The sequence below is a fragment of the Balaenoptera borealis genome, assembly GCF_965194805.1.
Source record: "Balaenoptera borealis genome assembly, chromosome: 2".
NCBI lineage: Eukaryota > Metazoa > Chordata > Mammalia > Artiodactyla > Balaenopteridae > Balaenoptera > Balaenoptera borealis.
The window spans coordinates 29,476,466-29,500,895 of record NC_138867.1 but is presented as its reverse complement, the minus strand read 5'-3'; the positions used below and the strand labels follow the sequence as shown (position 1 = coordinate 29,500,895).

The 24,430-nt window shown below is 36.8% G+C and overlaps 1 pseudogene across 1 annotated transcript in view; it reads left to right on the top strand.

Annotated features, from left to right (window-relative positions):
* The window catches only part of LOC309624400 (coiled-coil domain-containing protein 167 pseudogene), a 590,025-nt pseudogene that overhangs the window by 239,867 nt on the left and 325,728 nt on the right, over positions 1 to 24,430 (top strand). Inside the window, exon 3 of the transcript XR_014249920.1 lies at positions 3,572 to 3,705. The product of XR_014249920.1 is annotated as a coiled-coil domain-containing protein 167 pseudogene (transcript). The remainder of the gene's footprint in view (positions 1 to 3,571; positions 3,706 to 24,430) is intronic.

Below are 24,430 nucleotides of genomic sequence, written 5' to 3'. Positions count from 1 at the left end.
AACATTAACTGCCTATTTTGGCAAATGAAACTGTGGAGACATCTTAACAAAGTTCAGAGCTGAAATTCAACACCAGAGGAGAAAACACAGTCCATCTAATCAAGACCAGAGGTTGTAGAGTTGAAACAGCTTTCTATACACTTAGACTTGGAAGAAACAAATCTTGTGAAACGACAGAGAGATTCTATTAATGTTACCATGTCTATGTTGTTAGCAGCTTTTCTGCTGAGCTTTACTGACATATTTCAGCTAGTATTTGGAACATGCTCAAATCATTAGAAAAGAAATACCAATCAATTACTAAATCAATTTAATAACAATTGCTAAAACATTGATTTTTTCCAGCTTTATTGAGATATAATTGACATATTACATAGAAAACATTGATTTAATTGCTTAAAACAAGTGTCATTCAGCATTCAAAAAACATTGATTTTTCTACTTACTATAGGCTAGGCACTCTACTAAGTGTTAGAAAACAAACATGAATAAGACTTACAGTGCTCAGTAGTGTGGGAGAGGAAACAGAAAACAAAGTAATTGCAATAAGATGCAATGATACTAAAGGCCAGGTTTCATTTCACACGGAAGAATCAGTCTAGGAGGAGGTATTTCTTTGTAAGATATCTTATCTACAGAAAATAGTCAATAAATATCTGTAGATGCTTGTGATATTGGAGCTAAGCACTGGTTAAAATTGTTATTCTTTCTTTTTTATTCTTTCTTTTTTATTCTTTCTTATACTTCCAGGCTTAAAATAAAAATTGCTTTGGGGATACGAAACGTATATAAAAGTGCTTTATAATTTATAAAGCATGATGCAGATATATGGCATAATCAGTATTAGCAAACCTTCTTTGTTACACCTTTGAATGCAGCAGTGTTAGACTGATTTTGGCAGACTTTGACCATTTTTTCTGGAGATGAACTACAGAGGCCAAAATTAATAGACACAATTAAGCAAGAGAATACATTTATGTAATTTTAACTATTTCTAGGAATCCTCTGCTTTCTGAATTATTTTTTCTGACATCATGGCCAGTGTGCTTGTTTTTCCTCAGCAAGAAGACTACTTCACCTCATCAATACCCAGCTTTTAATAAGCTAGTTAATTAAGTAGAAATTTTGTTTCTCAAGTAGTATAATTTTACTTATCATCTCAGAATTTGTGTTTTTGAATGAGTGTTGTTCTTTTAAGATAGTAATTTTTAGAGATTATACCCTTATTCCACTGCTAAAAGTGATTTGCAAAGTCATCTTTTAGACTGTCTTTTAGGCATTTTTTTGAAAAAAAAATTTTTTTAATGGCATTTAGTATGTTTCTAGTGGCACAAAGATATAAATCCATCATAGGATATTTGAAACTTTGAAAAACAAAATAAGAAAATTTGAGCCATCTATATTTTAATCTCCTAGAAATTATAATGTTTAACTGTTTCGTTTGTATTCCTCTACATTTTAAGAGAAAGATAATTCTTTTTAAAAAATGGGATCATACTATAATATTGTTCTGAAATTATTTACCCCCTTCAAAAATGTGGTGTGAATATCTTTCCATCTGAAATTCATTATATAGATATAATGTACCTTATCTAATCAATTCTCCACTGTTGGACACATGTTGTTTCTCTTTTTTTTTTTTCTATTAAAAAAGAGCACTATGGTAAACATGCTTATAACTAAATTTTTGTTCCCATTCAGGATTATTTCCTTAAACTAACTTACTTAAAGTAAAATCAAATAAACAAAAAGGATGCATATAAACTATTCCCCAGCAGTGTATGCCCGATTCCCTAAACCGTTGCTAAATTTAAATATTATTTTAAAAGTCTTTATTAATTTAGGAAGTTAAAAATGCTATTTCATTTTCAGGAGCATTTTATTTTTATTACTAATGGGTTAAACTTATGTATCCTGCTCATTTTATTACTTTCATCAGTTGCCTATTAACTTCTTTACCCATGTTTCTGTTGTTGATGTCATCTTTTTTCTTTGTTTATAGGAAGATTTTATATGTTAAGGCTAGTATACAAAGAATACAAAGTATACATAATATACAAAGAATCCGTAGTATACAAAGCATACATGTGTTACAATTACCTATGCAATCTTTATTTGCCTTTTTATAATATTTGTGCCATATTTTAACACAAAATTTAATTTTTAAATAATTATTTTAATCTTGTTATTTTAATTATTCTCAAATACTTCTTTGGATCATTTAGACAGGTAGATTTCATGTTGAGGGAAATAGCAAAAAGTATTTGATCCTAATATTCAGAGTTAGATCAATAATGTAGTTGAGCAATGCCATTTGGAATTTTTTTAATTAAGTCATAATGAATCATTGAGATAGCAACTTGTAGGGCTAATCAAGTGATTTTTTAATTAATTAATTTTATTGATATGTTACAACATGTATTGAACCTATCCTATATGATTAAGACTCACATAAGCCCTATGTAGTATTTAAAAGAAACTATTATGGTTATTTTTGTTAAGAATCCTTGACATATGCTTCTGTTTTATATTCATCTGGGATCTTGATCATGTGATCTTGCTGTGTGGGTTCCAGATTGGGGCCTCTTTTGGGTTCTGTTATTACTGGCACTGTTGGATCTAGGCTGCTCATTACTAAGTCTCATTGAACTTGCCCTTCTTTCTCAAACAATCCCATTTATAGTTATTTGGGGCTGGGTATAGGTAGTGACGCTTCCTTATTCCTTCTCTATTATGGCCCAATTTATTAAATAGCGTCAAGCTTTTCCCCCTTCATGCTCCCTGAAAAGAACCCCACTGTCCTTCTACCTTGACACATATGTACTCTAAATTTATTGCCTTTAAATCACAAAATTCATAGTTATATATTCACTGTTAAGATATACATTTTCTTTGTAGTTACAGAACACCCTGTTGATAACTTTCTTTGTGGACCTAATCTAGTATTAACCTCCCTTTCCCAAGAGTAACACCAACTTAATGCCTCCTGACATTATTATTCATGTACTTTAAACTTCATCACTTGCTTCTTGTTGAGCTTGGCTGCCCTATTTCTCCCTTGCCTAACATAGCCACACAAAATAAGGAGCAGTATTTTTGCTTTGAGAATATGTTAGAAAAGTGTTTGCCTTAAGACCATTAGCTAGTCACTTCTATCAATATATCTAGGTATATGGCAGGCTTCTTAACCAGTTAAGAAAATAGAATAAAGCAAACTCCTGTAAAATGAGCAGAGCAATGTGATAACTGACAATAGATATAAAAGGAATAAGGTAGGTTGGAATAATTGTGGAAAGCTTCACAAAAGAGAACAATTTTGAGATACACTTTGAAGTACCTTGTATTCTTTGTTCACAATTTTTCCTCCCTTCTTTCCCTTTGCCATGAATCCTGCCCTCCTTCATGACAGGATTACACTTACATGTCCCATTGATGTTGGGCTTGGTCATGTGACTTGCTTTCACTATGAAATGTGGAGAAAAGTGATTGAGTGCTAGCTCTGAGCTAGGCCTTAAGAAAAATCATGTGTTTCTTTTTTACTCTCTTGTGCTTTTGCCATTGCCATGAGAAGAGCATTCCCCAGTTCACTGAAGGCCCTGGAATGAGACATCTAGGATAGACCTGAACCACCTCACAACTTGAAGCCAAACCCACCTAAGCCCAGCAGAGATCAGCTAAACCACAACTGATCTACAGACTTGACTTGTGAGTAAGAAAAATGTATGATTGTTGTTATAAGCCACCAAAGTGGGGGGTTGTTATTTGATATTACAGCAATACCTGACTAATGTATATTGGTGAGAAATGGTTAGGTCATGAACTGGTAGCATCTTTCTGTTTCCATTGTCGTTACCTCAGTTCAGGTTTTCATCCCACCTCCCTGGATTGTTTTTAAAGCATCTTATTTTTTCCCATCTGTGTTAGTTAGGGTCACCCAATAGCTATTAGAAATTGATCCAAAATTTATAGTGTTTCAAACACAAAACAAGTTTACTTATTGCTCACATTACTACACTATTATAAATAGTTGGATGGGGGAATCCCCTTCCACAGAGTCATTCAGGGGCCCAGAATAATGGAGGCTTTTCTGTTTTTTTAAATATATGTTTCAACATGGTCCTGTGGGCCATCTCCATTCCAGCCAACCTTGAAAAAAGAGTATGAAAGAAAGTGAAATATGTTTTTAATAGACTCGACCTAGTGGTGGTGTCCATCATTTCTGCTCAACATTCTGTTTGTTTGAACTCAATCACATCATGACATCTAGATGCAAGAAAGCCTAGAAAATGTAGCTCTAGCTGTGGGGGCAGGAAGAAAGTGAGAACATTGATTATGATGAAAAGCTTACAATCTCTGCTACACCATCATTTGTTTAACATGCTTTAATCTAGAGTTATTAGTCCTAAAAATCCAATGTGATACTACCTATCTGTTTAAAATCTATGGTCCTGGCTGCCTAGAGATTCAACATCAAATTTAGCATAAATAAGTGATTTCCATGTAGACAGCTTCAATTTTCATCCAGTGCCAACCCCGCAGAATAGGTGAACCCAGAACTTCTTTGCTTTCTTCAATAAATAATACTGTCATACCAAAACATTAACAAACAATGTAGAAGTTACCTACAATTTTATAGGAGAGGCAGAGTTCATTCATCTCATGGCAAATAGCTCAATGAATCCTATCCTCGTCACAATTTTCAATCTCTTCCAGTCTTTTTTCAGCTGTGTGACCACTTATGGGCTTTTTTGTTGTTGTTGTTCCTCCAGCATGAAGGCCCTAAATCTTCCAATTCCTTTCTTTTGTACCTATAACTCTCTCTACCTATTTTTGTTCTTATATATCTTGTAATGAAACAAATACACCAAACATGCATAGGCACACTCATTACCTCATTCAGGAAATAATAAAGACCCTTTGATTGCTAGTTCCACCCTCCTCAGAAAGCAGTGAGGGATCATACATTGCATTCTCCCCCGATACAGGTTGCATACAAGACCTTTGTGGCTGGGTCATTTCTACTTTTTAAATTTTTATTTCTAGTTTTCCCCTTCATTCCTCCTACTACCCTCCAGTCGTACTGAACTCCTCACCATGGCTTGAACACATTTTGTTTTTTCCTGTCTCTGGAGACATTGTAGTGACTACACTCTCTGTCCAGAATCCTTCTTCTCCTGCCTCTGCATGTCAGGAAGATCCCATAAAGCCTTTAAGGGCTAGCTCCAATATCTCCTTCACTGTGGAGTCTTATCTACCCTTATTTCACTGCCCCATCGTCCCAGAATTCATTGTTCTTCTTGTGGAATTCTGTACATATCTCTATTATAGTACTTATTACGTTGTTAAATATGTGATTCAGGTATCTAGTTCCTCAGAACAGAGACTTTGTCATCTTTGAATTCTTAGTGTAGTACCTAACATGAAGCTTGAAACACAGTTTCTTGGTAAATGTTTATTGATGCAAGGAAAACTTCCCAGGGAGATGAAAATCTGTCCAAGAGATGCGGAGGCTCTCAGTTCATGATCAAAGGTTTAGTAACTAGTCTGGGACAGAGAGCATGCCCATGAGGGAAGTCTCCAGGACCACTTTAATTCTTTCCCCCAAAGTGCTATCATTGAAGGGAAATAAACATTTCTGGAGTTATTTTAATATGCTACTTTCCAACACATTCTTAAATCACACTTTTTGTGAAGAGAAATCAAGGAGATTGAGTGAAAGGAGAACACTGAGCCAGAAGTTAAAGACATCCCAGAAATATTATGAGAGTTAAAATGTATAACTTTCCCCCTCACATCCTGGGTTTCATGCATTTAATATTGCTTGACCTATTGAACTCATCTTGGGTTTCCCTATGAAGGCTGTCTCTTTTAGGCCAAATTATCTGTCTAATGTAGCAGATAGAGAAATAATCATATATCTCTACCAGTTCAGTGAATGTTTGTGAATTAATAAAATAATCCAGGATCTAAGTTTTCTAATGCAATAGATAGTAACAAACAACACCATTAATCTATGCATGGAAGACTACCTTGAATGTGTAGCCAGTAACTCAGCTTTCTTTCTTATCATTTTGGCCTTGATACTGAAGCTGACCAGAGATGGTTGAGTAAAATAATATCCTCATCAGACCCTACAAAGCAATTAAGGTACATCCTCCAGAGAATTAGGCAGTAGAGACATAGACAAGGTGTTCTAACTGGAATAGTAGTAGATCAGTATTACTTAAGGTAGCGCTAGCTGCTGTATACAAATAAATCTCCAAATCTCAGTGGTTTAACACAAAAGCATATTTTTCCCTCATGTTGGGCAGTTTACTTCAGAATGATGATTGAGGGATAATGGTTTCCTGGTCTCCTTTCAATGGTTTCTGCCATCCTGTGACTCTACAAAATTCAACACAGGACTCCCAAGACTGCCCTGGGGTTTTTCTCCATCCCAGACAGTGAGAAAAGGAAAAGAGCACAGAGAATCTTGTTTGGAGATGTTGTGGGCCAAGTCTGGAGATACTACATATTGCTTCTGTGTCCATTCCTCTGGCAGCAAGGCTACCACAAGACCATGCCTAACTCCAAGGAAAGCTAGAAAATGTAGTCAAGCTATTGTAAGGAGAAGGAAAGATGTGTGGTAGACAATGCCCTAATCCACTGATAAAATAAACATGGTTAAAAAAAGAGAATATGAAAAGTTTATAACAAAATCCTCATTTTTTGTGGATTCCATATTTAAGAATTCACCTACTTTCTAAAATGTATTTGTAACCCAAAAATCATAATTCCCAGTCCTTTCAAAGTCATTTGTGGACATGTCCACAGTCATTGTGGACACAGAGCAGCAAAAAAATTTGAGTCACCCAACTGTACACATTCCCAGTGGACACTGAACAAGGCAAAAATGCTCTGCCTTCTTGTTTCAGCTCTCATTCTGAAAACAAGTGTACTTTTCAGTCTATTTAGTACCATATTTTTTGCATTTTTGTGCTTTTTGTTGATGGTTAAAATGGCCACAGAGCATAATTCTGAAGTGCTATATAGTGTTCTTAAGCACAAGAAGGCTGTGATGTGCCTTACGGAAAAAATACATGTTGCAGTTAAGTTTCGTTTAGGCACAAGTTACAGTGCTGTTGCCTGTGAGTTTGATGTTACTGAATCACAATGTAAATTAAATAAGCTATCGTTAAACAGAAACTCACATAAAACAAAGTTGTGTATTGGTTGGTTGATGTAAACATGACCAGAGGCTCACAAGAACCTAACCCTCTATTTCCCCTAGGAGCAATGGTTCAGTATTCACTAATTCAGTGTTTGTTATGACTTTATAGAACGTAAATACCATAAATAACAATAACCAGCTATGTGTGTGTATGTGTAATTGTAACTTTCTTTCCCACTTACGTTTTTTTGGTTTGTGTATTGTGTCGACCACTGCCTGATGCCTATCCCAAAAGACATTCCCTACTTCCCCCTGATGTACACTAACAAAACTCTGATTGTGTTCAGACATCAGGGAGAGTAACTTGATTTTGGGTAATGTTAGCCCAGCATCCAGGATAGGTTTCATTTAACACACAGTTCTAGCTGGTAAAATATAAGGGGTCTGTCTTGCAGTGCTTCCTATTTTTTCCTGCCTCCCATATGGTATGAAGATATGATACTTTGAGGTGCTCCAGCCGTCTTGCAACCATGAGGTAAAGGCCAAGAGAACTTCCCAAATGTTACCATAATTAAGATGCTAAATCAGTGACAGCAACGCTCTACCTGCAGACTTCTTGTTATGCAGAAAATAAATCCCTATTTTTTAAACTGTTGTCAATTACATGTTTTCTCACTTACACAAGTGCTTTACAGCCAAAAGTATTGCTACTTATTCGCATAATATTTTAACAGTTCAACAGATACTTGTGAACAAAACTTGTGAACAAGACAAATCACAGTGAATGAAACAGATAAATTCATGCCCACATGGAACTTATATTCAATGGGAAAAGACAGACCCCCTCCCCCTCAAAAAGAGTAAATTTATAAGTGCAACTATCAACTAGTTTGGGAAGAAACCTATTCTTAGTAAGTTCACAATTCAGTCCCCATTTGTGGGAGCAGAAGAACGTGGGATACCAGAAAACATGCAGAAGGCCATGTACATCGGCATATAACATGGAGCAAATGAAGATCCAGGGTTAATAAGTCTACTAAGTGAAGATCAGTTAAAAGAGCTTCACTGTACCTGAGATTCCCAGAGGAGGAAGCAACCAACTCATGAAGAGGTAAAAGTAAGCTATTAAACTGAGTTTAAAAGAGTGGATAGGAGTTCACCAAGCATAGAAAGGAATGAAGAGCTTTCCAGAGAGAACAGGATATGCAAAGACACAGAGTAGTAATAGAACATGCCATGGTCGATGAGCACTTCTATGTGGCTGAAGGCTTCTTTCCACTAAAAAGGTGGGAAGAAATGAAATGAACATTAGGTTGAGACACATGTTAAAAGGCTTTACATATCATATCCAGGGTTTTGAATTTGTCCTTTGAACTCCAATACAGTGTTGAATAGAAGTGGAGGGAGAAGATATCCTTGTCTTGTTTCTAACCTTAGAGGGAAGTATTCAGTTTTTCACCATTTAGTGTGATGTTTGTTATGGGTTTTTCATAGGTGTCCTTTATCATGATAAAGAAATTCTTTTATATTCCTAGTTTATTGAGTGTTTTATCCTAAGGGCGTATTGAATTGTGTTAAATGCTTTTTCTGCATTTATTGAGATGATCATGCAGTTGTAGCCCTTTATTCTATGGATAATGGTGTATTATGTTAATTGATTTTTGGATGTTTAACCAACTTTTCACTCCTGAGATAAATCCTGCTTAGTTATGGTGTATAATCCTTTTCATATGTTACTGCATTCGGTTTGGTAGTATTTTGTTTAGGATTTTTTTTGCACCTACATTGATTAAGGTCAGCAGTTTATGAAAGTACAATATTTATAACAATATAAAGATCAGTAGTTTTCTTATCTTGTGATATCTTTTATTAGATTTGGTATCAAGGTAATAATAACCTCATAGAATAAATTGGAAAATGTTCTTCTTTTTAAGTTTTGGAAGAATTTGTGGAAAATTGTTATTAATTCTTCTTTAAATGTTTGGTAGTATTTACCAGTGAAGTTATCCTGGCCTGGGCATTTCTTTATGGTAGTTTTTTACAATACAGATTCAATCTCTTAACTTGTTCTAGACCTATTGAGAATTTTCTTTTTATTCTGGAGTCAGTTTCAGTAGTTTATGTCTTTCGAAGAATTTTTCCATTTAACCTAGGTCATCTAATTTGTTCGCATATAACTGTTCACAGTATTTCCTGATAGTCTTTTTTATTTCTGTAGGGTCAATGGTAATGTCCCCTCTTTCATAACTCATTTTATAATTTAAGACTTTTCTTTTATTCTTTTTGTTCAGTTTAGCTAAAGATTTTTAAATTTTGTTTTCTTTACCTTTTTTTTATTAAAGTATAGTTGATTTACAGTGTTATATTAGTTTCTGTAAAACACAGTGATTTGATATTTTTATAGATTATACTCCATTTAAAGTTATTATAAAATATTGGTTATATTCCATGTGCTGTACATTACATCCTTGTATCTTATTTATTTTATACCTAGTAATTTGTACCACTTAATCCCCTTCCCCTATCTTGCCCCTCACCCCTCCCCTCTCCCCACTGGTAACCACTAGTTTGTTCTCTGTATCTGTGAGTCTGTTTCTGTTTTGTTATATTCATTCATTTGCTTTATTTTTTAGATGCCACATGTAAGTGAAAGTATACAGTTTTTGTCTTTGTCTGGCTTACTTCACTAAGCACAATGCCCTCCGGGTCCATCCATGTTGTTGGGAATGGCGCCATTTTGGTTTTTTTTATGGAAGAGTAATATTCCATTGTATACATGTACATATATATATGTGGATATATATATACCACATCTTCTTTATCCATTCATCTGTTGATTGACACTTTGGTTGATTCCATAACTTGGCTATTGTAAATAATGCTGCTATGATCATTGGGGGGCATGTATCTTCTTGTAGTAGTGTTTTTGTTTTCTTTGGATACATATACAGGAGTGGAATTGCTGGATCCTATGATAGTTATATTTTTAGTTTTTTGAGGAACCTCCATACCATTTTCCACAGAGGTTCTACCAATTTACATTCCCACCAACAGTGCATGAGGGTTCACTATTCTCCACATCCTCCCCAACATTTATTATTTGTGGTCTTCTTGATGATAGCCCTTTTGACAGGTATGGAGTAATATCTCATTGTGGTTTTGATTTGCATCTCCCTGATGATTAGTGATGTTGAGCATCTTTTCATCTGCCTTTTGGCCATTTGTATGTCTTCTGTGGAAAAATGTCTATTCAGGTCCTCTGCCTATTTTTTAATTGGGTTGTTTGTTTTTATGATATTGAGTTGTATGAGCTGTTTATGTATCTTGGATGTTAACACCTTATCAGACATATTATTTGCAAATATTTTCTCCCATTTAGTAGGTTGTCTTTTCATTTTGTTGATGGGTTTCCTTTGTTGTGCAAAAGCTTTTTAAGTTTAATTAGGTCCCATTTGTTTATTTTTGCTTTTGTTTTCCCTTGCTTGAGGAGACAGATCCAAATAAATATTGCTAAAACTTATGTCAAAGGGTGTACTGCCTGTGTTTTCTTCTAGGAGTTTTATGGTTTCTGGTCTTACATCTAGGTCTTAATCCATCTTAAGTTTATTTTTGTATATGGTGTGAGAAAATGTTCTAATTTCTTTATTTTACATGTAGCTGTCCAGTTTTCCAAGCACCACTTATTGAAGAGATTGACTTTACCCCATTGTTGTATATTTTTGTCTCCTTTGTAGTAGATCAATTGACCGTAAGTGTGTGGGTTTATTTCTGGGCTCGCTATCCTGTTTTAATGGTCTATGTGTCTGTTTTGTGCTGTTCTGATTACTAACACTTTGTAGTATTGTCTGAAGTCAAGGAGTGTGATACATCTAGCTTTGTTCTTTTTATTCAAGATTGTATTGGCTATTTGGGGTCCTTTGTGGCTCCATATAAATTTTAGGATTATTTGTTCTAGTTCTGTGAAAAATGCCATTGATATTTTGATAAAGATTGCATTTAATCTGTAGATTGCTTTGGGTAGTATGGGCATTTTAACAATATCATTTCATGAAGATGAGGTGTCTTTCCATTTATTTGTATTATCTTCAGTTTCCTTTAACAATGTCTTATAGTTTTCAGAGTATAGGTCTTTCACCTCCTTGGTTAAGTTTATTCCTAGGTATTTTATCCTTTTTGATGCAGTTGTAAATGGGATTGTTCCCTTGCTTTCTCTTTCTGATAGTTCATTATTAGTGTATAGAAAAGCAACAGATTTCTGTATATTATTCTTTTTAAATTAATTAATTAATTAATTAATTTATTTATTTATTTTTGGCTGTGTTGGATCTTCATTGCTGCATGCAGGCTTTCTCTAGTTGCGGCGAGTGGGGGCTACTCTTTATTGCGGTGCATGGGCTTCTTATTGCGGTGGCTTCTCTTGTTGCGGAGCACGGGCTGTAGGTGCGTGGGCTTCAGTAGTTGTGGCTCATGGGCTCTAGAGAGCAGGCTTTGTAGTTGTGGTGCACAGGCATAGTTGCTCCATAGCATGTGGGATCTTCCCGGACGAGGGGTCGAACCCATGTCCCCTTCATTGGCAGGTGGATTCTTTACCACTGCACCACCAGGGAAGTCCCAAGATTTCTGTATATTACTCTTATATCCTGCAATTTTACTGAATTCATTTATTAGTTCTAATAGGTTTTTGGGGTTTTTTTTTGGTGGAGACATTAGAGTTTTCTATATAAAGTGTCATGTCACCTGCAAATAGTGACAATTCTTCCCTTCTGATTTGGATGCCTTTCATTTATTTATTTATTTTTTTGTCTGTTTTCTGTGGCTAGCACTTCCAATTCTATGTTGAATAAAACTGGCGAGAGTGGGCATCCTTGCCTTGTTCTTGATCTTAGAGGAAAAGCTTTCAACTTTTCACCATTGAGTATGACATTAGCTGTGGGTTTGTCATAAATGGCCTGTATTGTGTTGCAACATGTTCCCACTGTACCAACTTTGTTGAGAGTTTTTATCATGAAATGATGTTGAAGTTTGTCAAATGCTTTTTCTGCATCTATTGAGATGATCATGTGATTTTTATCCTTCATTTTGTTAATGTAAGGTATTGGGTTGGCCAAAAAGTTCATTTGGGTTTTTCAGTAGCATCTTACAGAAAAACTTGAATGAAATTGTTGGCCAACCCATATTACATTGATTGGTACCCTCCTTGTGCATATGTTGGTGTGCTGAATGGCGTCACATATTTATCAGAAGCTCTGTTCATGTTTCTTTATTTTTCTTTCCTTTCTCTTCTTCAGACTGAATATCTATTGATCTGTCTTCAAGTTCACCAGTTCTTTAATCTGCCAGTTCAAATCTACTGTTGAGCCTGTTTTAGGAATTTCTCATAAGGGATATTGAACTTTTGACTCCAGGATTCCTATTTGGTTCTTTTGTAAAAGTTATATCTCTTTAGCAATATTCTCTGTTTAATAAGACATTGTCATCACAGCTTCCTTTACTTCTCTAAGGGTGGTTTCCTTTAGTTCTTGGAAATATTTATAATGGTTGCCTTGACGTCTTTGTTAAGACTAACATCTGGGGCCTCTCAGGGTATTTCTCTTGCCTGCTTTTTTTCTTGTGTATGAATTATTAACTTTCCCATTTCTTTGAATGTCTCAATTTTTTGTTTAAGGTGAACATAGTAAGTAATATATTGTAGCAACTCTCAAGATATGATTCTCTTCCATTTTCTACAGGACTTCTTTATTTTTAATTTTTACTTTTTTGTCTACTTGCTTAGGGACTTGGAAAGACTATTTTAATGAAGTCTATTTACCTTGCAGTGTGAAACTTCTGATGACATTCCTCAGAGGGCAATGCCATGGGCATATGCACCGTCACCCTAGGATGATAGTGGCTTTAGAGGGCCCTCTTTGACTGTCTCTTTACCTAATCTCTATTTTTAAGCTGTCTGCTTCATGTGATATCACACCCAGCTATTACGCTAGACAATTTCAGGCAGATTGCTGTATTTTTTTCAATTATGCCCTAGGGCATACATTGCTTCACAGTCAGATCCAATTACATTTAAGAAAGTAGTTTTTGAGAACAATCTGAGGCTTTTTCTGAATCAGAAAGAGTCTTCTTAGCTGTCTTTTTCCCTAGTTCTCTGGTAAACTAGCTGGTCAAAGGTATAATTTGTTGCTTTCATACAACTACCGGCCTCCTCTTAGATGCTTATTAGCAAAATCTCCACTGTTTGAGTGCCCTTAGGTTTGAACTTTCCCATACTCTGTTTCAGATAAAACCGGTTCCTTTGGGGAGAACTTCAGAGCTCTCTGTTCTCATGGACTGCCTCTCCCACTGGGCAAAATCTCTGAGCCACTGCTCTAGGTGCTTTATTTTACTGGTATATTTATTTCCTAGGGTTGCCATAACAAAGTATCACAAACTGGAGAACAACAGAAATTTATTGTCTCACAGTTCTGAAGATCAGAAGTCTGAAATCAAGGTGTTATTAGGGCCATGTTGCCTCTGAAGTTTCTAGGGAAGGGTACATTCCAGGCCTCTCTCCTAGCTTCTGGTTATTCCTTGGCTTGTGGAGCATAACTCCAATCTTTATATAGCATTCATCCTGTGTGCATGTGTCTCTCTTAATATGGTATTCTTATTATAAGGACACCAGTCATATTGGATTGGGTCCCACCCTAATGACCTCATCTTAACTTGATTACATATGCAAAACCCATATTTCCAAATAAGGTCACATTCACAGATACCAGAGGTTAGGACTTCAACATATCTTTTGGGGAGTATGCAAAACCCATAAAGCAAGGGAACTTAGAGGATGCAGTCTGTAGAGATCAGCGTCTCAAAGCACAAAGCAATAAGAGAAAGGTAAAGAATTGATCTGGGGGAGAGAGGTTGATGCAGATGGAGACTAAACAGCCTAAACCCTTTCCAAAGGTAGCTGACTTATAGCAAGCACTGGAACCAAAAAAGTAGAGTACGAAGATAATAATTTGGCTGTGTTTCTTCAAAATTGTGTAGAACATAGGTTACAATGACCAGTGTACTCAAATTCCTCTTCCCCTTGGCAAATGTTACCTCTGTAGTGGAGCTGTATTTTAGCCTATTGTCACAAGCCATTATAATCACTAAATAAAATTTATTTATTTTTATCTATTTACCTATTTATTTATTTATTTCCTTCCCTTGTTCTGAATTCAAGTTTAGCAAACTGATTATAACTTGGCTTTCCTATAGTTTTTCCATAGGGCAAGAATATTCTGACCACCTTATTAGAATATTCTGGTCTAAGAAATTGTTCTTATTCTTATTATGAATCGACATTTCTGTGTGCTGGTCTATTTAAAATATTGATTTTCCTGGGTGTGAAGAGCTGAGGACCATATTGGCTCCTTAATCAAATTTCTACCTTGCAGGTTACTGTCAGAGCAGTCAGCTGGCCTACCAAAAGGACTCTTCTGCCTCTTCTTTACTTCACAACTATAATAAATAGATATTGCATGAGTACTCAGTAAAAGCACTAACATTTATTGAATACTTACTATGTGTAATGTAATATGAGGCTCTTTCACTCAATTCTCATAATAATCTTGAGAAGTAGCCCCATTTTACATCTAAGGAAACTAAAGCGAAGAAAGGAGAACTTTAGCGTCCCCTAGCTAGTAAGTTGCAGAGCTGGGCTTTGAACTCTGGTCTTCTCAACTCCAAAGCCTGTAATAGTTCCATTACAACAAGTTGCCTTTCTGACTATTGATGTCATAGACCAATGACCAAAGATTGTTCATTATAATTCAATTTAATAGGTCTTTATTAGCACCTAATTATATTTTATATTTTCATAGTTATTGTGGGGAACATGAAAGAAGTTACCAAAAATAACCCCTTGCTTCTGGAAGCTTGTAACCTAATTTAACAAAAAGGAATTAAGTGTAATAATACAGTACATAATTAACTCCCAGAATAATATTTGTGAATTATAAATGCTGCTAGAAGTCAGAAATCAGTAAGGAATTAATATAGATATGGATGGCTTCACGGAGGTTGAATAGGTTATAGAGAGAGATGTTTTAGAAAAGAGATCTACCATTAGAGAACATATTTGGGTAAGAATGAATGTAACATATTTTGGAATAAAGAGAAGACAGTCCTATGTAGAGCAGAGGGGAAGTGGAATGAAAGAAAATAGTGGGTCAATGAGTAGTCAGGAAAGACCTCACACCTCAAACATCTGATTACTGTGTCTGAACTTGGTTTTTCAGGCATTGTAGAAATATTGAAGAGTATTATACAATACTGTTTGTTTTTTAAATGACTCACTGAAAATAAGTCTGTCAGGATATGTGGAAAGCCAAAGTCAAAGACAGGGGTTCATTTCTCTGGGCCAGAGATGCCAGCCAAGAGCTACGGTATGCCTCTGCCAGCTAGGGCAGTGGTTTAGCCACCCGAGAGCAGCACTTGCCACAGGCAGCCTTTCTGCTTCCACTTATGACCTGAGACATTCTGCCTCTGGCCACCTTCCAGAGCTATGACGCTGACTCATTCAAGCCACAGTGAGGATGGCAGAGGGTTTACAGATGCATGTATTCAAGCATTTTATCCGTCTTAAGCAAGAAGTTGTTTAGTGAGTTTTAGCATGGCCGTGTTGTGAAGAGCCAGGCTCTCTTTAGTACTTAAAGCATTTTGGAGGAAAGGTGCCTAGGAAAATTGAATTGATGCTATTTATGACTGATTTGGTTTTCTTCTAAGTGTCTGGAATGTCTGCTCAGAGATTACCAACTTGAGGACTCAAAAGGCATGCCCAAGAGACCTTGCCACAAGTGCAGCTCTATCAACAGCCAGTTGTGAAAAGCAAAGAGGATTATGTGACTATTAGAATAGCTAGTGCTATTTATATCACATAAAAAGGTGGTCCAAGGTCATCACTCTTACACCAGTCTTGGTAAATTTTTCGTGACATGTTTTCCTCAATTGTTGTTGAAATGTCTCCTTTGGTGACACTCACCAGCAAAGGATAAAGTTCAAACTCTTAAACTTGTTTTCAATGTTCTCTACAACTCTCCTTTTGATATCTTTTAACTGCTTACCTACAAGAACCGCTGCTCTGATCAAACAGCTCTAACTCACTATTGCCCAAACTTGGACCTTTTCACCTGTATGTTTTTGTCCCCCCTCGCCCCATCTAAAACATACCCCCTACTTCCCCTCCTTACCCCTCCTATCCCTCTGTTTAGATCCTACATATCCTTTAAGAGGCAGTATAAGTTCTGCTTCTCCATGAGATCAGCTTCACAGAGATTATAGGTAGTCTACTCTTTATTCCTGTGGCTGGTGTTCTCAATATAGATTCTGTTTTACATTTTTAAAATGTTTTTAGATTTGAAACTCCTAAAGGGTAGGAACTGACTCTATAACTCTGCACACAGCCAAGAGCCCTGTGTAATTAGGAACTGAAATTTTCATGCTTTTAATGATACTGATATTTTGAATATGAATAGAGGAATGCAGTAAGGAGAGTAGTTGGTTGTTACTCCTATAATTTATAAGAAAAAATCATGGTGATCCAGGTACCACTGAAGAATTTGTATAAATGTATAAAGTTTATGACTATTGTTAGGGTTACTTGTCAAAGGTGGCTGTGTCGTAGTGGAGGAGTGAGGCTAGGTTAGGCTAGCTGACCGAGATTCTCAAACTAAACTTTTATGATCTTTCCCTTGGCCATAGAAGAGAGAACTTCTTCAAGTAAGGATCACTTTTCCCCGAAGTACCTAGTCTCTCTGGAAAGCTGGGGGAGCTAGAAATGAGTTCCTGTTTCTCTGCCTGATACTGTAGTTTCTGCCAGATGTTATAATCTATCTCAACAACTGTGCCAGCATCATGATTGCTATTATAGTACTCCTCTTGGTGATACAGATTTCTTTCAGCAAGGGTAGCAGACGCTCCCACTGTCACCAAGAGTGATAAGCAAGAGCAACATGTGCTGACATAAGGCCAGTAAAAACTAGAATCTTCCACCAGTCATTGTCTGAATCATTCGACAATGACTTAAATACAAACTTCCCTTATTTCTTATCTTTTCCACCCTCACACCCCATTTTTAGATTTATTCAACACTTTTTGGCTATGATGATTCAGAATTGCACTATGCACAAAAAGAAGTGGACTGATGCCATTTTTATGAATGCTTCTGGGTGAAACAGTCTTGGCATATGAATGTCTTATCACCTTATATTATAACTGGTTTATGGAAGATACTGCTTCTGAGACTGAAATTCTTACAGTCCGTTCCCTATGGCCTATACAGATAGTAAGGCCAATGCTTTTGTTCTATTTTTTACATTTTGTTCTATCTTGTGGTAATATGCTATAGGGATGATAGAAATACATGCACCATTCAACTCTAAACCACCAAGGAAGTTCAGTACTTAGTTTTGGAAAAGACTCATCAAACAGTCACCATCAGCTCATCATATGCTATGAAGCATCAGGCAAGGTAACTGGAAAATGCTTGAAGAGGCTAGACTATACATGAATATTTGTAGCCTGCTGAGGTGTTTCCCCAATTGTAAAAATGTTAGAGAAAATATGAAGAAAATGTGCACCATTTTCTTAGAGAAAGAATGCTTTATATTCCATGCCAACGTTTCTTCCTTCTTTTACTTTCTTACTTTTTTTAGTATTAGGAATTAAAAATATTTGGTGCAGCTTAGAATATGATCCGGTGACAAAGTATGATTGTGAATTTGTCTAGCTTCTAATCTGTTTTAACTGTTTTCTTTACCTCTGTGCACAATTGGCTTCTGGGTAAAGAACCTCACTTGTTACCACCCACCTTCTTGACTGGTATTGACTAAATAGTAATATGGGTCCTCCTGGGGGATCTTCTGTTGAGTAAAGTTATTTCCTTTACTGGATCCCTCCCAGTATGGTGTCTGTAAAACATTCTGAATTTTTTGGTTGTTATCAAAACAGTCTCCTAAGCCCACGGTCTGGATTCTGATTTGGATTGGAGAGTTGCAGTTTCACAAGGATCAAATGAATGTGCATTTCTGGAAGGAAGGAACATTTTTTGTGGTCACGGCAAATGCCACTGGACATCACCAGTTTTAGACTTAGGGACATCCGAGAAGAATGTGATATTTTTCCATATTTTAGCTTCTTGCTTTTTGAAGCTAGTTTCCTTGAGTCTGTGGCATGCTCTCATACTGGAATGATTTTTCTCTTAGTCTGATTATAGATATACTTGGTCATACTTCAGCCCCCAGTATTTGGGAGCTCCCTGAATTAAATGTGTGAACTTAATCTGGCCTATGTAATTATTAAAAAGGAGAAATTAGATGCAGATGTATTGCAGTCTGCTCAGATTCAGGTACTACTCTCAAAGTTAAGAAGGGGGCAAAACGGGGATATGCACAAAGACAATTTACCAAGGATCAAGCTGTATCTTTTTTCTGTTTCTGGTTTAATAAATCTCAGGAATTTTCTTGAAAGGCATATATGGAAATTGTGGGTAAAAACATGGATGATTTAGTGGTGAAATAAGGAGAAGGGAATGAAAATAAATGGAGATATAAATTAATTTGGTGATGGATCAGGGAACTTTGGTGGGAGATATACATTTCTAAGAACCTCTTATATTATTTATTTTAAAATAATTTTAAATTGGGAGAAAAATTATAAAATAGTACAAAAAACTCCTATAGTCCCTCATCCAAGTTCTCCAAATGTTAACATTCTGCTAACATTTGTTTTCTCTCTTTCCCCTTAATCCTCCTTTCCCCTTAATCCTCCAGTTTTATATTTTAAAAATAAATAAATTAATTAATTTAATTTAATTTAATTAAAATAAGAACACTCTCCTACATAGCCAAATGCAGACATCCAAAGAAATTAATAGTCCTACAACACTACATCCAATCCACAGACCTTATTTAGATTTCACTACTTATACCAATTGTGTCTCATTCTGATTTCTGGTTTAGCATCCAGTTCGGATCATGAGCTGCATTTAGTTGTCATTTCTCTTTAGGCTCTTACACCTGGAACAGTTCCTCAGTCTTTCTCTGGTTTTCATGATCTTGAGTTTTAAAATAGTGAGGTCTTTCATTTGGAAGCATGTTTTTTACCCCAGGTCCATCTGATGTTTCCTTGGGACCAGTGTCAACTCATGCTTTCGTAGCAGGAATACTACAGAAGTGATGCTGCCCTTGTCTAAAGGCCTGAGAACCAGGAGTGCCAGTGATGTAAGTTCCAATCTGATTTCAAATCCTGATAACCAGAGGCACCAGTAGTGTAAATTCTAGTCTAAGCCTGAGTCCAAAAGCAGAAGGCATATGTCCCAACTCAAAGAGAGTCAGGCAGAGAGACTGAATTCTCCCTTATTCAGCCTTTTTTATTCTAGTCAGGCCTCCAACAGATTGGATAAAGCCAATCCACATTACGGAATGTAATCTGTTTCACTCAATCTGCTGATTCAAATGTTGCTATCATCCAGAAACACCCTCACAGAGACACCTAGAATGTTTAACCAAATAACCTGTGGCCCAGTCAAGTTGACACATAAAATTAACCATCATAAATCCAACCCTTGTCAACTTGGTGCCATAAACTAAACATATGTTTACCATATGATACAGCAATCAGGCTCCTTGGTATTTACCCAAGGGAGTCAAAAATGTATGTCCACACAAAAACCTGCACACTATATTAGTAGCTTTATTCATAATTGCCAAAACCTGGAAACAACCAAGATGCTCTTCAGTAGGTGAATGGATAAAAAACTGTAGTACATACAGAAAATGGAATATTATTAAGCACTAAAGAAAAAGGGAGCTATCAAGCTATGAAAAATATGAAGGCACCTTAAATGCATATTATTAAGTGAAAGAAGCCCATCTGAAATGACTACATACTGTATGATTCCAACTATATGACATTACTGAAAAGGCAAAACTATGGAGACAATAAAAAGATCATAGATACAGAAAAAAATCTCCTTAAGCCATATTTAATCTCCAAATAAAGACAATAACAAGGTCAAAATGCCACCTGCCATGATACACCTATCCTGCCTACAGCAAAAACCACACTAGCCACTTCCCCAGAAAAGGAGGTAAAGTCCTTGAGTGACACTTACTCTTCTTGACATCCAGTAACTTAAATTCAATGATGTAAAGTTGACAATACTTAAATACTATGATATAAAGTCAATACCTCTTATAAGCAGATAAGAGAATGAAGAAAACAATGATTTTGTGTAAACATATATTAAAATGAGGGAATACTCATGACTACTACAGTCCTCAGTTCTGTAACTGGTCACATGGTCGTAATTAGTATTTTTAACTAACTTCTTTCACTACCCTGTCTGTATTACCTTTACCATCAGCAACTTCAAATGGTAATGGTTTGCTACCAGGTGGAGTGATTCAAATATTAATTTCTGAAGGGTCTGGGCAATTAACAGTCCTGCCTGGATTAGGGTGTTGTAGTTTTCCACTGACCTTAAATCATAGGCAGCGGTAATACTAAGAGACACCCTAAGGGATCACCTGTATTCCAGACATAGTCTTCCTTACCTACATTGTCCAATTTTTCCTTGGTAATTGGGATCAATCACCCTAGGCAGCATAGTAACTCCCTTCTTTGCCTATTGATTCACAGTCATGAGGGAGTGCAAAGGGGCTGGATAACAGTCTTAAATTCCAGATCAGTGGAATCATTGTTGTATCTCCTGGTGGAAACATTCCTCCCTTTGGAACTAAGGCCTCTAGGTCAGCAGAGCATAAGGTCTTGGGAAGAGGAAGCAAACATTTTGCTAGTGGGTTACTAGGGGTAATAGTGAGATGTGATACTCCCACTTTCACTGCTTGATTCCTGGACCCATGAATCCTGGCTGTGAGAGAAATAGCACATATATCAGACGGTGATTCAGAGCATATACAGCATTCTGGAGAACCTTGCCCCAGCCCTGCAAGGTGTTGCCACCTAACTGGTGCTTTAACTGAGTCTTCAAAAAGCCATTTCACCATTGTATCAAACCAGCTGCTTCAGGATAGTGGGGAAGATGGTAAGACCAGTGAGTTCCATAAGCATGGGTCCATTGTCACACTTCTTTTGCTGTGAAGTGAGTTCCTTGATCAGAGTATTGAAGGGCCCTTGCTTGGCCCAAGGAGTATCTTTCTTTGCCTCTTCCATCTTCCAGTATCTCCAGCATTCCTTGATTTGTGGCTGGATAATTCCAATATCTACTGTCATCTTCACACGGCCTTCTCTTCTCCCTGTGTGTCTCTCCTCTCTGTGTCTCTTATGAGGACACTTGTTCTTGGATTTAGGACCCATCCAGAAAATCCCAAGTGATCATGCCTCAAGATCCTTAACTTAATTACATCTACAAAGACCCTTTTTTCCAAATGAGGTCACATTCACAGGTCCTGGGAGTTAGGACATGAACATATGGGGACCACCATTCAACCCACTGCAGTCATTTAAGATTTTTCTTTTTTTTTCTTTTTTTTAATGGATAAAGAAACTAAGATTCAGAGAATTTACCTAATTTAGTCTAGATGAGATAAAAGAATTTGAATTTGGATTAATCTTCCACCAAAATCTGTGCTATTTCTATCACACTGTCTCTTATGTGAAGCTCTCTGGATTGCATGTGTATCTTGAGTAGAGTTGGAAATTGATAAACAGGGTGACTCTTGCTCTCTTTTCATACTAGCCTGTGCTATTATCATTCTAGCATACATCCAGGTAAACCCACCTTTACCAGGAGAGATGCCTGGGGAACTCCTTTTGAGAATATGCCTGAAGCATAGTTAGTCCAATTTGACCATGTTAAAACACTAAAAAAGAGCAGCAACTCTCCAGCAAACCAACTCACTGCTGTAGGTGGCATTTGTATCATTCTCTTTCACATCAGCAGAAGTGGCAGATGGTTTAAGTCATACATTTGGGTTATCAGCAGGACACAATTTTCCACAGATGAATGTAAACAGCACTTTTTGAAAACATGGTTTTTATGGAATATTTTAATCATAATTGTTGTTTATCACCAAAATTCAGAAGACACCCTTAACTTGGTACACATGACATGTTGACCTAGACCCAAATGTTCTGAGTTCACAACCTTTCTCAGGATTCTTATTTTAGCCTCAGCTGCCATGTTTCTGACCTCTAAGTGAGGTTATTTCATAATAACAAATATTTTGTTTCATTCATTGCTTCAATAATGGCAAATTTTCATCATTTTTTCATATTCTAGGTTTATTATTTCCTCTTCAATTCATTTCAACTTTTTCCCTCAGCAGTTGCACCAAAATGCGTTTTACAGAGACTTTCATGGGCTTATTAAAAATGAAAATTAATTAAGTGACTTATACTTTGATTATTATATCTTTAATTCCATTTTATATCTGGGGAAGTTGATTCAGAGGCAAATGACTTTTCATAGGTTATAAGGCAAGTTCTCATCAGAGACTTCCTGGCAATTGCTCTCAGGACTATGGCTGACTTTGTCTTGTTAAATGTAACCCATATAAAAATAGACTCTAGGGCTTCCCTGGTCGTGCAGTGGTTGAGAGTCTGCCTGCCAATGCAGGGGACATGGGTTCGAGCCCTGGTCTGGGAAGATCCCACATGCCGCAGAGCAACTGGGCCCGTGAGCCACAGCTACTGAGCCTGCGCGTCTGGAGCCTGTGCTCCGCAACAAGAGAGGCCGCGACAGTGAGAGGCCCGCGCACCGCGATGAAGAGTGGCCCCCGCTCGCCGCAACTAGAGGAAGCCCCCGCACAGAAATGAAGACCCAACACAGCCAAAAATAATAAATAAATTAATTAATTTTTAAAAAGTCATTAATAAAAAAAAATAGACTATAATCTTATAACTTATAGGTAATCTTTCCTATCCTTGCAATTGTCACTTCCCTTAGCAACTGCTTAGCACTTCAGGAGTTCCTCTGCAGTATATTAATTTGTTTGACAATTACTTATTTCATGATTTCCTGTCTTTTTGAGATTCTTTATCTAGATTGTAGGCTGAGAATCTTTTCTGCTTTGAATTTTCTTCCTCATCTCCCAAGATGCCTGGATTATTACTCTGTTCACACTGGAAACAGAATATTTGCAGATAATAGTGTCTGGAAAAGGAAGTGCATCCTCTTCAGGCACGTGAAGCAGAGGTTGCTCATTTCCACTACTTTAGTCTAGGCTCCTTTACCATAGCATTGCATGTATTAAAAATCATGGACTCTGGGCTTCCCTGATGGTGCAGTGGTTAAGAAACCGCCTGCCAATGCAAGGGACTTGGCTTCCAGCCCTGGTCCGGGAAGATGCCACGCCGAGGAGCAACTGAGCCCGTGTGCTGCAACTACTAAGCCTGCGCTCTACAGTCCGTGAGCCACAACTACTGAGCCTATGCGCCACAACTACTGAAGCCCATGCACCTAGACCCCATGCTCCGCAACAAGGGAAGCCACTGCACCGCAATGAAGAGTAGCCCCCACTCGCTGCAACTAGAGAAAGCCCGTGTGCAGCAACGAAGACCTGATGCAGCCCAAAAATTAATTAATTAATTAATTAATCAATTAATTAAAAATAAAATAAAAAGGTAGCATTTAAAAAAAAAATCATGGACTCTGGAGTCAGGCAACTGGGTTCAATTCCAGCTCTACTTCTTACCTTGGTCAAATTCAAATTGCTTAACCTCTGTGTCCCTCAGTTTTCCAACCTATAAAGTGGAGATAATAGTAGTATTTATATTACAGGATCAGTGATAATTAAGTGAGTTAATACTAAAATGAGAATCATGTCTGGAATGTAGTGAACATTAAATATTTATTTATTAAATAAGTAATTTTTCCCAGTATTACTGATGTTGCCATATGTTGTGTTTCTGCCCCTAATCTTGTTCCCCACCAATTCACTTGCCATTACAGGCAGATTGATCCTTCTAAAGTACAAATATAATACTGTACTTCTCTGCTTAAATACCTAAATAGAGAGAGTTTCAGATTCCAGCTGTCATGGAGTAAATGGTACCAAGCTAGACTTCTTGCCGTAAACATCCCTAGATCTGAACAAAACATATCAGGCAACTGTTTTTCAGGCAATGGACAGCACTCAGTTTAAGTCTGTGATCCGTGAGGAGGGAAACTCAGGAAGTAAGCCCTGCAACTGCCTAGTTCTCTGTCTGGAAACAGTTTTCTGACTACAGCATAGAGTAGAGTCTAAGCAGAGTACAGTGGTCCACTGAGCTAATGAGGCAGAGATGAAAGTTCTG